The 12,425-nt window shown below is 46.2% G+C and overlaps 1 long non-coding RNA gene across 1 annotated transcript; it reads left to right on the top strand.

Moving 5' to 3' along the window:
* LOC144164971 (uncharacterized) lies at positions 1-1,613 on the top strand. The gene is made up of 4 exons (XR_013321283.1): positions 1-149; positions 226-308; positions 1,181-1,401; positions 1,458-1,613. It is a non-coding gene; the product is annotated as an uncharacterized LOC144164971 (long non-coding RNA).
* The last annotated feature ends 10,812 nt before the right edge of the window (positions 1,614-12,425 follow it).

Genomic DNA, 12,425 nt, shown 5'->3' with positions numbered 1-12,425 from the left:
GGGCTGTTATTATTGGATTCAATTTCAATTTGCAGCTGTGGATCCCCCAGAGGCTCCAGTTAATGGCCACCACAATGATGTCGGCAGTGAAGATTGCCACCAGGCTGACTTGGGGACACCTCCAAACAATCAAATGGAGGGTGGTGCAGGTAGAAACATATCAAATAGTATATTTCATTTCATTCCTCTTTTTATTTCTCTTATGATTTTTTTTTGTTGCTGCAGCGGCCTCCCCTCCCATTGAAGGCGCAGTGAACCCTGGGCCTGACGAGGAGCCTGCGGCATTTTGTGCAACAAGCGATGAACGCGTGAGTTTAACTTTTCTTCCAGTGTTATAAAAATAATGTCATGTCTCATGTAAAAACTGTTGATTTGAAGAACAACAGTATGCTGCAATGTCAAATAAGTAGGGCATGCTAACAATTTGATTCTTGAAAAAAAGTGAGTTACTGTAGTCTGTTTTTTGCTTAATGGTGACAGTCAACTTTAACGAGCAAATGTAGTGGCCATCCTTCTCGCCCTTTAAAAACTGAAAAAAACATTCATTGTGGCCATGACGTCTGAACAGACGACTGCACTGGTCTTTCTTTGTCTTTCTCCACATCCTCACTCAGAGCGACTCATTCTGTGATTCTGAACTGAGATATGATGCCCTCATCTGCCAGTGCATCCCACACCCCTGTATTTTTTTGCCTGTACATTGATGTAGACTGCAAAGAACACGTCTTGAAAAGCATCCGCCATGGACGTTTTATATTGGCTGAATGCAATCTTAAAGTAGATTTCGGCGCCCAAGAAAGGTCTCCAGGGGGTCAAAATTAATCGGGAGCCCTCCACTGCTGCGCACCTTATCGCCTGCATTGTGTCGGCGCGTTAAACCCTACAATCGATCAATTAATGCTATCTTGGCGTCTCTCTTCGAGAGGGAAAAATGACAAAACACACAAGGAATCTACTTGTGTTTGAATTAACAGAGCATATACATAGAATTCTATAAAGCTAGTCTGGGCCAAATCGTACAATTCGAATTATTCACAGATTCGAATAATTGATGTTCGAATTCACAGGTTTTTGCTGTATACTTCCCTAAAGACAATTACTCTAGCCTTGCTATTGCGCTTACTGGGTGTAATACTATTATGACAGTGCTTGCCCTTTTTCGAATCTCTTTTTATTCCAGTTCCACCTATGTGGCAAAGTATTTGCCACAAAAGAGCAGGCAGACAAACTTTTTAAAAATAAAAGGCCCTCCATCCTAGTGAGGGATGCCGCTCACGTGATTTGGGGCCCCGCCTAATTGGCGGAGCGCAGTGTAAACGGAAGGCTGGCCCCCTGTAAAAACGTCAACCAAGGAAGTAGCGCCTCAACAGCTGACACCGGCAAAGTTGAATGTTGTTTACGGTAAGTGCTGCTTTATAATTTGAGCGAGTATAATAATTTAGATTCTTCTTTTTCAGCATGCCTGGCTCACTGGGGCAAAGTGAAAAACAGCGACACCACTGTGGCAGCTTCCAATGTCCCCCGCATCCTGAGCGAGAAGATCCAAGATGTTAAAAAAAAGCTGAAGCTTGCAAAAGCCTAAACAACGCCAAAGTTCCTTGCACTGTCAGCAAGATTCTCAACATGCCCATGAGCAGTAAAAAAAATTTAAAATAGTGCCTCCACGAGTTCTGGGACATTTCAGCTTGCACGACAGCAGAATTGCTTAGTGCAAGCTAAAAGCTGATTTATTTATTAGCCCATAGTGTACAATGAATGCTACTACTTTAGTTATCCAGCAGTCTTGCAAAAAAATTGAATTGGGTAGCACGTCAGTTTTTCTTGTACCTGTAGCACATCGATTTAGCAGAATTTACGAAAATCCGAGTTGAGAATGTAACGCAAGCCCCCAACATGTAGCTGGAAATGCAGTTTGACATTAAACCAGAGTTCACAGATTTCCACCCAGAAAAATTCAACCGGGAATTTTGCATTCCCAGCTGGATTATGAAACTGGAAATCCCTCCCAGCTGGGAAATTTCCCAGCTGGAAGAGCAAATTTCCAGCTAGAAATTCTGGACGGGAATTTCGCATTCCCAGCTGGATTAAGGAACCCGAAATCTCTCCCAGCTGGAAAATTTCCGAGCTGGAAGAGCAAATTTCCAGCTAGAAATTCTGGATGGGAATTTTGCATTCCCAGCTGGATTATGGGACTGGAAATCTCTCCCAGTTTGGAAATTTTCCAGCTGGGAGAGATTTCCGGTTCCATAATCCAGCTGGGAATAGAAATTTTTTTTCACCTGGGCAATGTTCCTTGTTAGACAAGGACTTCTTCATGGGCAGATCCATCACTTCCATTCCATCTACTGACACTTCCGTTCTTTTCTTCCGTTTGAATCCTGAGCACCCCTTTGTAGGTGAACCTCTAATAGCAATTCCACTGCTTGAGGCCACATTTTCCTTGGCAATGTTTTCGGCTTCACCGAGCAGAGAAAGTATGCCAACATCCCATTCAAGAGATGGAAAGAGTACTGCAGAGCCAATAGCCAAGTCGAGGTGTGAATAAGTGTTGTGTCTTATATTATGGTATGTAGGCCTGTTTTTATCGAATAGGCATGCTCCCGAAGCTGTTAGATATTTTTCGATAAGGCGACCTGGGGCATCCGTGCGGGCAGAGCCCCAAAGAGAGTTATGTGCGTTGAGGTCGCCTAAGACAATGAAAGGTGCGGGTAGCTGATCTACAAGGCCCTCGAAATCCGAGCTCGAGAGCTGGAAATCGGGAGAGATGTAAACGGAGCATAGTGTTATTAGCCTATTGAAAATTATTGTACGAATGGCGACAGCCTCAAGGACGGTCTGTAACTGGGTAGTGTGACGCGCCAAGGATTTTCGGGCAATGATGGCCACACCCCCGAAAGATGTACCACCACCATCCCTGTCCTTCCTAAATACCAGGTAACTATTCAAGAAATTTCTATGTTTGGAATTTAAATGGGTTTCTTGTAGGCATAAGACACTTGGCGGATTGGAGTGCAGTATCTCGTACACATCGTCAAGATTTTTAAGTAGGCCTCTACAGTTCTATTGGATTATGTTTTCTCTTCCCATTATTTAGTGTGATAGCTACAGGAGTGTGTATGTGTATGTGTCGTCTTTCGGGGCTGTGACTCTTGGATTGGGCTTTTTGGGCCTTTCTGTAGGCTTGGACGTCGGAGGCCGCTCCTTGCGCTGCGTTGCAGGCAAGAACGGCACGACGTCCATCTCGTCGTCCGATGTCCTGGGTGTGCCCGTCTAACCGGGTCCCACGGAGTTGTCCCCCCTTCGGGAGCCCTTCGTTTGAGCCGCCATCGCCGCGGGTGTCGGGGGCACCAGAAGTGGCACGGGCGGTGCGGCACGGTGGGAGCCGATGCGCGGCCCCGCTGTCCATCCCCTCGGCACCCCCCAACGCAACGGAGGACGGGGGGAGCAGGGGCGGGAGCGCCATCGGTCCCAACAGAGACGGTTGGCACCACAACCGCTGCTGCCTCCGCAACCGGCGTGGTGCGGAGTTGGGCTGCATGAGGCAACCCAGGGGGGGGGGGGGGGCTGGACCAAGTCCGACTCGCGCTACTGCGTCCCAGCCGAAACCAGACGCCGCTCCGCCCCCCGGCGAGCTGCGTCGGCGTACCTCCCCAGGGAGAAAGAGGCGAACCTCTTTCGCGCCTCTGGGAAGGTGATGTTCTCAGTGATCTTGATGTTGATGATCTTTTTCTCTGTTTGAAATTTTTCACATTTGCGGGAGTACGCTGCATGCGGCCCCCCGCAGTTGACACAAGTGAGGGTGTCGGATGGGCAGTTGTCGCTGGGGTGATCGTACGCCGCGCATTTTGCACAAGTCGTTCGGCCACGGCAAGAGTTTGAACCATGCCCGAACCGCTGGCACCTGAAGCAGCGGCGCGGGTTCGGAATGTAAGGACGAATGGAGCAACGAATGAAGCCGGCATTTATATATTGTGGAAGTGCCGAGCGGTCAAAGGTCAGGATAATCTGTTTGGTGGGGATTATCTTGTCGTCCCTGCGCATCGTGATGCGCCGCACAGCTGTGACGCCCTGATCCTTTAAACCTTCGAGAAGGTCGGCATCTGTTTCCGTCAGGAGATGTGTCTGAGAAATCACACCCTGAGAGCTGTTTAGGAACCTGTGGGGCGTGACCCTGATGTCCAGATCATGGATGCGGGTTCGTGCAAGAGTGCGGGGTTGTTCTTCGGCATTGAGTTCTACAAGGATTTCTCCGGTCCTAAGCTTTTTAGCTTGATATTTGCCACCTAAGGTGCTTTGCAAAAATTTAGAAATCAAGAATACGGACATGAAAGCGACAGGTCTTGCTGAGTCAGCTGACTCAATCACAAGAAACGAGCATAGTTATTCACGGTTGTTGATAAGACATTTGTTGAAAGAGGTTGGAACGAACTTCGGTGCGGCCCCTTTTCGGGGGCCGATCATGTTTGGGGGGTGGGGGGGTTGAAAAATGTCATATGATACTTTGGAAAGCAGGGAGACGGGGGTACTTTCTCCTTTGACCTTACCCTGGTAATTAAAGAGGTCCCGGAGCTCCCTGCCTGGTAGACAGGCAGGAAGCCCATCGGCCGGAGCTTGACCAAGGCTCCGACGGCCACCGTTCACGGCTTCTAACCTTTCACCTTTCAACTTATAGCCACGGTAGGTGACAGCTTAAGTATGCGGGGCACGGGGTACGCGGTGTCGCCAATCACCGTCACCAAGATTACTCAAGGTGCCCCGTGCAGGGTAGGTATAATCTTTGACGAAAAGCTCACATTCATGCCACACATAAAACAACTAAAACATAAATGCTTAAAAACAATGAATATCCTGAAGGTTCTGTCGCACATCTCTTTTGATGCTGACAAACAACTTCTTTTACGTGTTTTTAACAGCTTGATAGGTTCACGATTGGACTATGGTAGCGTTGTCTATGGGTCAACCACTAAAACATCCCTCAGAATGCTGGACCCTGTGCTTCATCTAGGGCTCCGCTTGGCGTGTGGTGCTTTCTGGACTAGTCCAGTTGAAAGCCTTTAAGTAGAGAGCAACAAATAGAACCTACAACGTAAGCGAGCATACACAGATCTCCTTTATGCTTTTAAAATTTCATCAATGCCTCGCCATCCTTTTAAATCAGTTTTTCGTGATACATCGATGACTGAACTCCTTTTAAATCGACCATCGTTCTCTGCGCCCTTCTCTTACAGAGTTAGAGAGAAAGAGTCAGAGCTTGCTGTCTCCTTTTTAGATACACTCCAAAGTTCTTTAACGGATTTTATAGCACCATGGCATCTCCGCCCTGTATCATGCGACACATCTTTCACAGATGTAGATAAAAACCGAGCTCCCATTTGTGCAATTCAGCAGCACTTCTTGTATTTGCAGCAGAAGTATCACTGTTCTGAATTTTACACGGATGCCTCTAAAACCTACTCCTCGGTGTCCTGCGCGGCGCATGGGCCCGGCCTTAGTGTCACGAGAACTCCTAGCAGTAATACAAGTATCTTTACGGCAGAGGCTTATGGTGTAGCTGTTGTCAATCATATACTTCAAAGTCACATCCCACAATCCATTATCTATACAGATTCCGTCAGTGTTGTGCGGGCATTGTCAACAAAGTCTTAAAAAAATCACGTTGTAAATCTTATCATCAAAGGTATTATGTCTGTGTATGTCCACAAATTTGAACTCGTCCTTTGCTGGGTCCCAGGCCACTGTGGTATAAGCCGGGAAAGAAGCAGCGGATCGAATGGTTGCTGCTGCTACACTTTTGAATACAGTAGACATAACCACATTACGCTACACCGACGTGAAACCACACATCAGACAACAACTTTGCAAAACATGGCAGGCACACTGGAGCGAACAAACAGACAAGTTACACGTAATAAAACCACTCTTAGGACCATACACCACCGACACACGTAATAGATACACTGAGGTCGCCTTGGCTAGATTGCGGATAGGGCACAGACATGCAACGCACTCGCACCTGCTCACTGGATCTCCAATACCTCTGTGCAGCAGGTGCGGAGAGGCCCTATTCGTGATCCACATCCTCATACAATGTAAGGCACTCGACATTACACGATGCAAACACTTCCCGCAACTACACACACGATATATTTCACCACACCCGTCATACTTCTTAGGAGACGATGCCATGTTCTCTGTTCAGCGCACCTTTAAGTTCCTATCTGAAGTTCATTTCTTACAACTCATCTCATACCACCCATAGTTTTACCCCTGTTCCTATACACCAGCCACCTTATTTATCTTTAACCACTCATTTTCTTCACCCTGGCCCTTTACACCAGCCGTGCTCATAGTCACTAACTGATTTTATTCGTTTTCCTCCTGATGAAATAACTTTGTATTTGGCGCTCTTTGCCAATGTCGGCCTTGCGCCATTAAACTTAAACCATCTTCATTAAGGGGTGCAGCATTTTGGACCTCTCAAAGCCTCTTGAACCAGTAGATGTCATATCAGATATTTGGGATGGAGAAATAGTTCGTTGCGTCAACAATGGATGCTGGGCACAGGATAAACCTGACATTAAATGCTGATGTCACGCCACTTTTTAAATCAAGTGGCACTGGAATATGGCCAATCGAGTTTTTAGTGAATGAACTGCCCTCTGAACAAAGAATGGACCAGCGTGTGCTATCTGTCTTCTGGTTTGGAAAAAAAAAACAGGTGGGGCTCTTTCAGGGCGCATTTGTGGAGTCTATGAATGACTTAAGGACGAATGGATTCATGCTCGAACATGAAGGGGAGAGGAAGCTCTTCAAAGCACTCTGGATTTTTTTGCGCGGTAGACTCTGTAGCAAGAGCTCCAGTGCAGGGCCTTACACAGTTCAGTGGCTGCAATTGGTGCCTGCAAGTTGGGGAAGCTCTGCTGGGGACCTGAGGTACCCAGTACACGAAGAAGAGCCTCTGGACAAGTCAGAAGAGCAAATGGTTTCACAAATGGAAATTGCCTCAGAGCAAGGAGAGCCTGAAGTGGCATCATGACTGTTTCACCACTTCTTAACTTGCAGCAATTTCACATAGTCTGGGGTTTTATCCCGGACTACATGTATTGCATCATGTTGAGAGTGACAAGACAATTCCTAAAAATGTGGCTAATTGGGAAGCATGAAGATGCCATAGGCCATAGACTAGTTGCAATCACTCCTCCCCGGGAAGTGAAGCGTGTGCCGAGAATCGCAAAGGACCGAAGGTGGTTGAAGTTGGAAGAATATGAGAAATGACTCGTATGCTATAGCGTGTCAGTACTCGAAGGGCTTTTGGACAGGGCTGGCATTGCACACTGGGCATGTCTTGTTGAGGCCGTCCACATTCTGATAAAGCGAGAAATCATTGCCGCGGACATAGCACGAGCCGAGGAGCTCCTTGTTGAGTTTCATGTTCGGGCCGAACACCTGTATGACAAGGTGTGCATGACGTTCAACGTGCACCAGCTGCTGCACATAGGAGTGTGCGTCAATAGGGACCATTGGGGGCCCATTCAGCCTATCCCTGTGAAGCAGGCAACGGGAAATTGAAAAGTGTTGTGAAGTCGGTCAATGGGGTTCCTCACGAAATTTGCCGTACACTGCAAATAGAGAATGTTGTGGATAACCTGCTTCAAGTGACAACTGAGGAAAGAGCCAGTGACTATTGCGCTTCCCTTGACACTGCGGTGACACAGAAAACAAATGCTGTGGCAGGGGTTCGTTTTTTTGGAAGAGATGTTCCATATTGTCCTGACAATTATGTCAACCTCGAGAACTCTGTGCAGTATGGACGCATGCGTACTCACCACCTGCAAGTATGCTGTAGGGAAGAAACCTAACAGCTCTGCTGTTCAACTTGCTGATGGTTCCTATGCTGACATTGAGAAGATCATCTGCCAGAGCAACATTAGGGGGTATGTCGTAGTGAATCGCCTGAAGTGCACTCCTGTGAAGAACAGTCGTGTCACAATGACATTTGCTCAGCGTTGCAAAAGAAGCACCAACATATGACTTGCTCCCAATTTCTGAAATTTTCAACATTTCTGTTTTAATCAAAGTGGACAAAATGTTCACATTTTGTCCTGTACCTAGCTCTCTCACCATGTGAGTTTCTTGCATGCTAATGCAATAATCAATATAATGATAAATGCATGGTTAGAGTAGCGGCTTATGGGGATCGATTCGGCACCCTATATTTAATCGTTTTTATCTGCTTAACACCTCTTGAAATTGGCTGTGTGAAGTTTTCTATTTTAGTGTAATTATATTTTTGTCAGACTAACATCTAAAATGTTGTGCATTTGTTGTAGATTGATGGATTGCATGATTTAACGCACCAGCGCAAAGCAGGGGATAAGGCGCGCTGTAGTGGATGGCTCCGGATTAATTTTGACCACCTGGGGATCTTTAACATGTGCCTAAATCTCGTACACACAGGCGGTTTTGGTTTTCGCTTCCATCAGAAAAGCGGCCGCCACGGCCGGAAATTGAACCCGCGACGTCGTGCTCAGCAGCAAGTCTTAGCCACTGAGCCACCACGGTGGGTGTGCATTTGTTGTATCTTTCAGTCATCTCTTCAGGCATGCGGCCAAAGTTTGTGGTGTGCCGATTTTACTTGCATACGGTGTTTTTAATCAGCTTTAAAAGCCTTGTATATTGTATCTTTGATCCACTTAATTCGAGTTTCGTGAGAATGCGACACTAGCTGTGAAGTTTTCCGTATAGCTTGCACCTATTGAGATTCATTTCTTCGTTTCTTGTTTGTATATTGCTTTTTGCTGAATACATGATTTTGCACGAAACAATTTTGTCACTCATTTCGCACCCTTTGTTTGATATTCTTATCCGTAAACATTTCTTAAGATGCGCTTCATCACCTGTATAAAATTTTATTTTAGTGTTCTATTTTTTAATTTGACTACGAAAACATTGTGTCTGTATTTTTATCTGTTTACGTGGAGTCTTCAGATGTGTGCATTGCCTATATAAAGTTGATTGTGCTCATATTGCATGATTTTTAATGTGGTTCAGAAAACCAGTTTAGGGATTCTTCTCGTCACTTCACGTGGCGACCATATCGGCTATATAGTTTCTTTTGTGCATGTGTGCATTCCTCGAACCTACTGTTATGGAGACTAATTTGTACAATAATGGGGTTTAACGCACCGAAGCAACACCTGGGCTATGATGTGCGCTGTATTGGAGCGCTACAAATTGATTTGGACCCGTTGAATTGTTAATGTGTGTTCTAATCTCAACACTTGAGAGTTGTTTTTCGTCTTGCATCAGGAAAACGGCCGCCGGGGCTAGGATTGAACCCGTATTGTAATGCTAAGCTGTACAATATGCCTTAGCCACAGAGTTGGCTGATATGTTTGTATGTACTGTCTTTTTTTGATCGCATGATTATGCACAAAATGGGTTTAGAAAATAAATTTTGATTTCCTCATAACTGCTTCTGGTCATTAATCATCGAGCATGACTCAAAACAGCAAGCAGCTGTGTATTTAGATCTACATAAACACTAAACACAGTTTTTATGTCTTGGAATAATGAACAACGTCCCAGAGCTGCATAATGCACTGATCAGTCTTTTTTTATTGGCTGTTGGTATTGGTAGCTGCCTTCCAATTGGCCAGTTGGGTTTCTTCCCTACCAATTGGTTGATTTCTTCCACTTGGTGAAGACATCAAATGGGCGAATTTGTTTTTACCTTCCAAATGGTTGCTTTGTCCCAATTGGTGAAGATTCCAAATGGCCCGTTTGGTATTATTATCCACCAAATGGTTTCTGTCTTCCATTTGGAAAGACCACAATTGGGCCAATTGGAAATTCTCTTCTCTGTCCCAAATGGATTTGTTTTTCCAAATTGGGATCCAGGCCACTTCCATTTAGCCCAATTGGAAAAGACTTTCCATTTGGGCCAAATGGTAAGTTCAATTGTTTTTTTCGCCTTGGGGAAAGAGGAAAACAAAGCGTGGGCAGCCTTAGAAGGTACCCAACAAGTAAAAATGTTATTGCTTTTAAATGTGCAAAAGCGAAGGGTAGGCATATAAGATGTGCGGCCAAAACTGACAGTTCGAAGACATTTCTTACATGAATTAACTCGTACACTCACACACACAAAGTTTGGAAGAGAATTAGCGCAATACAAGGACGTACCGCAAACACCCTTCCACTTGTGAGTACTGCTGGAGGCGCGCTTGAGGATCAAGCCAATGCTCTTGGTGAGCACTTTGAAGGTGTCTCCAGTTCTGCACACTACACCACACAATTCCTACAACACAAAAACTTCATCGAACCGCAGCCACTACGAAAGAGGAAAGCAGAACGAAAGGGCTACAACAGCCCATTCACTAAGCACGAGTTAGCTGTTGCGCTTGCTACCTGTGGTAAAAGTACCCCAGGGGTTGACAAAATTACATACAAAATGGTGCAACATGTCCATGAAGATACACAGGAAACCGTACTCTTCTTATTCAATAAAATATGGCAAGCTGGACGTCTTCCAAAATCCTGGAAAGAGGCCATTGTTGTCCCGATATTAAAAGAAGGAAAGGACTCTTCTTTAGAGGGCAGCTATAGGTCAATTTCATTAACGAGCTCTTTGTGTAAGCTTTTAGAAAAAATCATAAAGAGGCACTTAATGTATTTTTTTGAAATAATGGAATTTTAGATAGTTGTCAGTCTGGCTTCCACTTAGATAGGTCCACAACCGAGAGTGTTGTAGCGTTGGAACTTATATAAAAGACGCATTTGTACCTAAACAGCACTGTGTCTCTATCTTGTTTGATCTAGAGAAAGCCTATGATACCGCATGGCGTTATAGCATTTTACTTGAGCTTGCCATGTTTGGTATCTAAGGCAGTATGTTGAATATCCTGGAGGATTACCTTACTCATGGAGTGTGCCATGGACACCACGAGCCCCGCACCGGCTCCCACCGCCACCGCACCGCCCGTGCCACTTCTGGTGCCTCCGACACCACCGGCGGTGGCGGGTCAAACGAAGGGCCCCCGAAGGGGGGCCAAGTCCGGGGGGCCCGGTTCGACGGGCACACCCAGGACATCGGACGACGAGATGGACGTCGTGCCGTTCTTGCCTGCAACGCAGCGCAAGGAGCGGCCTCCGTCGTCCAAGCCTACAGATAGGCCACCCAAAAAGCCCAATCCAAGAGTCACAGCCCCGAAAGACAACACAAACATACACACTCCAGTAGCTCTCACACTAAATAATGGGAAGAGAAAATATTGTTCAATGGAACTGCAGAGGCCTTATGAATAATCTTGACGACGTGTATGAGATTCTGCATACCAATCAGCCAAGTGTAATGTGTGTTCAGGAAACACATTTGAATTCTAAACACACAAATTTCTTGAATAGTTACCTGGTATACAGAAAGGACAGGGATGGCTGCACACACTCTTCTGGGGGTGTGGCCATAATCGCCCGGAAATCTTTAGCATGCCACCCTGTCACTTTGAACACCGTCCTTAAGGCTGTAGCGATACGCTTAATATTATTTAATAGGTTGATAACGGTATGCTCCATATACATTACTCCTGATGTTTCACTTGTAAGCTCTGACTTCGAGGCGCTGGTTGACCAGCTGCCCGAACCATACATCCTGACTGGCGACCTTAATGCTCACAACACTCTTTGGGGCTCTTCTCGTACGGATTCCCGAGGTCGCCTTATAGAAAAATTCCTTACATCTTCAGGAGCATGCCTTTTCAACAATAAACAGCCTACATACCATAACATAGGACACAACACATACTCATGTCTTGACTTGGCGATTGGCTCCGCAGTTCTTTTTCCATGTCTTGAGTGGGGTGTGGGCACTGACCCATATGGCAGTGACTACTTCCCCACCTCACTTACATATATATGTAAAGGCCCAAGCAGTTCATCTTCCCATAATAGGTTCAATGAAGCACGAGCTAACTGGAATACATTTACAGAGACATCCAAACTACACCACACATCTATAGGACACCTACACGTTGAAGAAGCTACCCATCTCCTCACGGCGCACATCCTCGACGCCGCCGAAAGATCCATTCCCCACGCCTCTGGTGCCCCGCGCAACCAGCGGAGGCCGTGGTGGAATGAGGACTGTAGGCGGGCGCGAGAGGCCCAGAACAAGGCGTGGGGTATCCTTCGACGGTACCCCACGTCGGGCAACCTTATTTTGTTCAAACGGGCCAAGGCGTTTGGAAAACGTGTGCGCCGTGAGGCAAAACGAGAGAGTTGGCGCACCTTCCTTACATCTATTAACTCATACACTGACACACACAAAGTCTGGACACGAATACGAAAACTAAAAGGACAACAGACACACAGCCTTCCCCTGGTTAGTACAACAGGGGACACACTGGAAGACCAGGCTAACACACTTGCAC

The sequence above is a fragment of the Haemaphysalis longicornis genome, unplaced genomic scaffold, assembly GCF_048455015.1.
Source record: "Haemaphysalis longicornis isolate Haplotype H1 unplaced genomic scaffold, Haemaphysalis longicornis Haplotype H1 scaffold_14, whole genome shotgun sequence".
Classification (NCBI taxonomy): domain Eukaryota; kingdom Metazoa; phylum Arthropoda; class Arachnida; order Ixodida; family Ixodidae; genus Haemaphysalis; species Haemaphysalis longicornis.
Note: the sequence above shows the minus strand (reverse complement) of the source record. Positions and strands in the feature narration are given on the sequence as shown.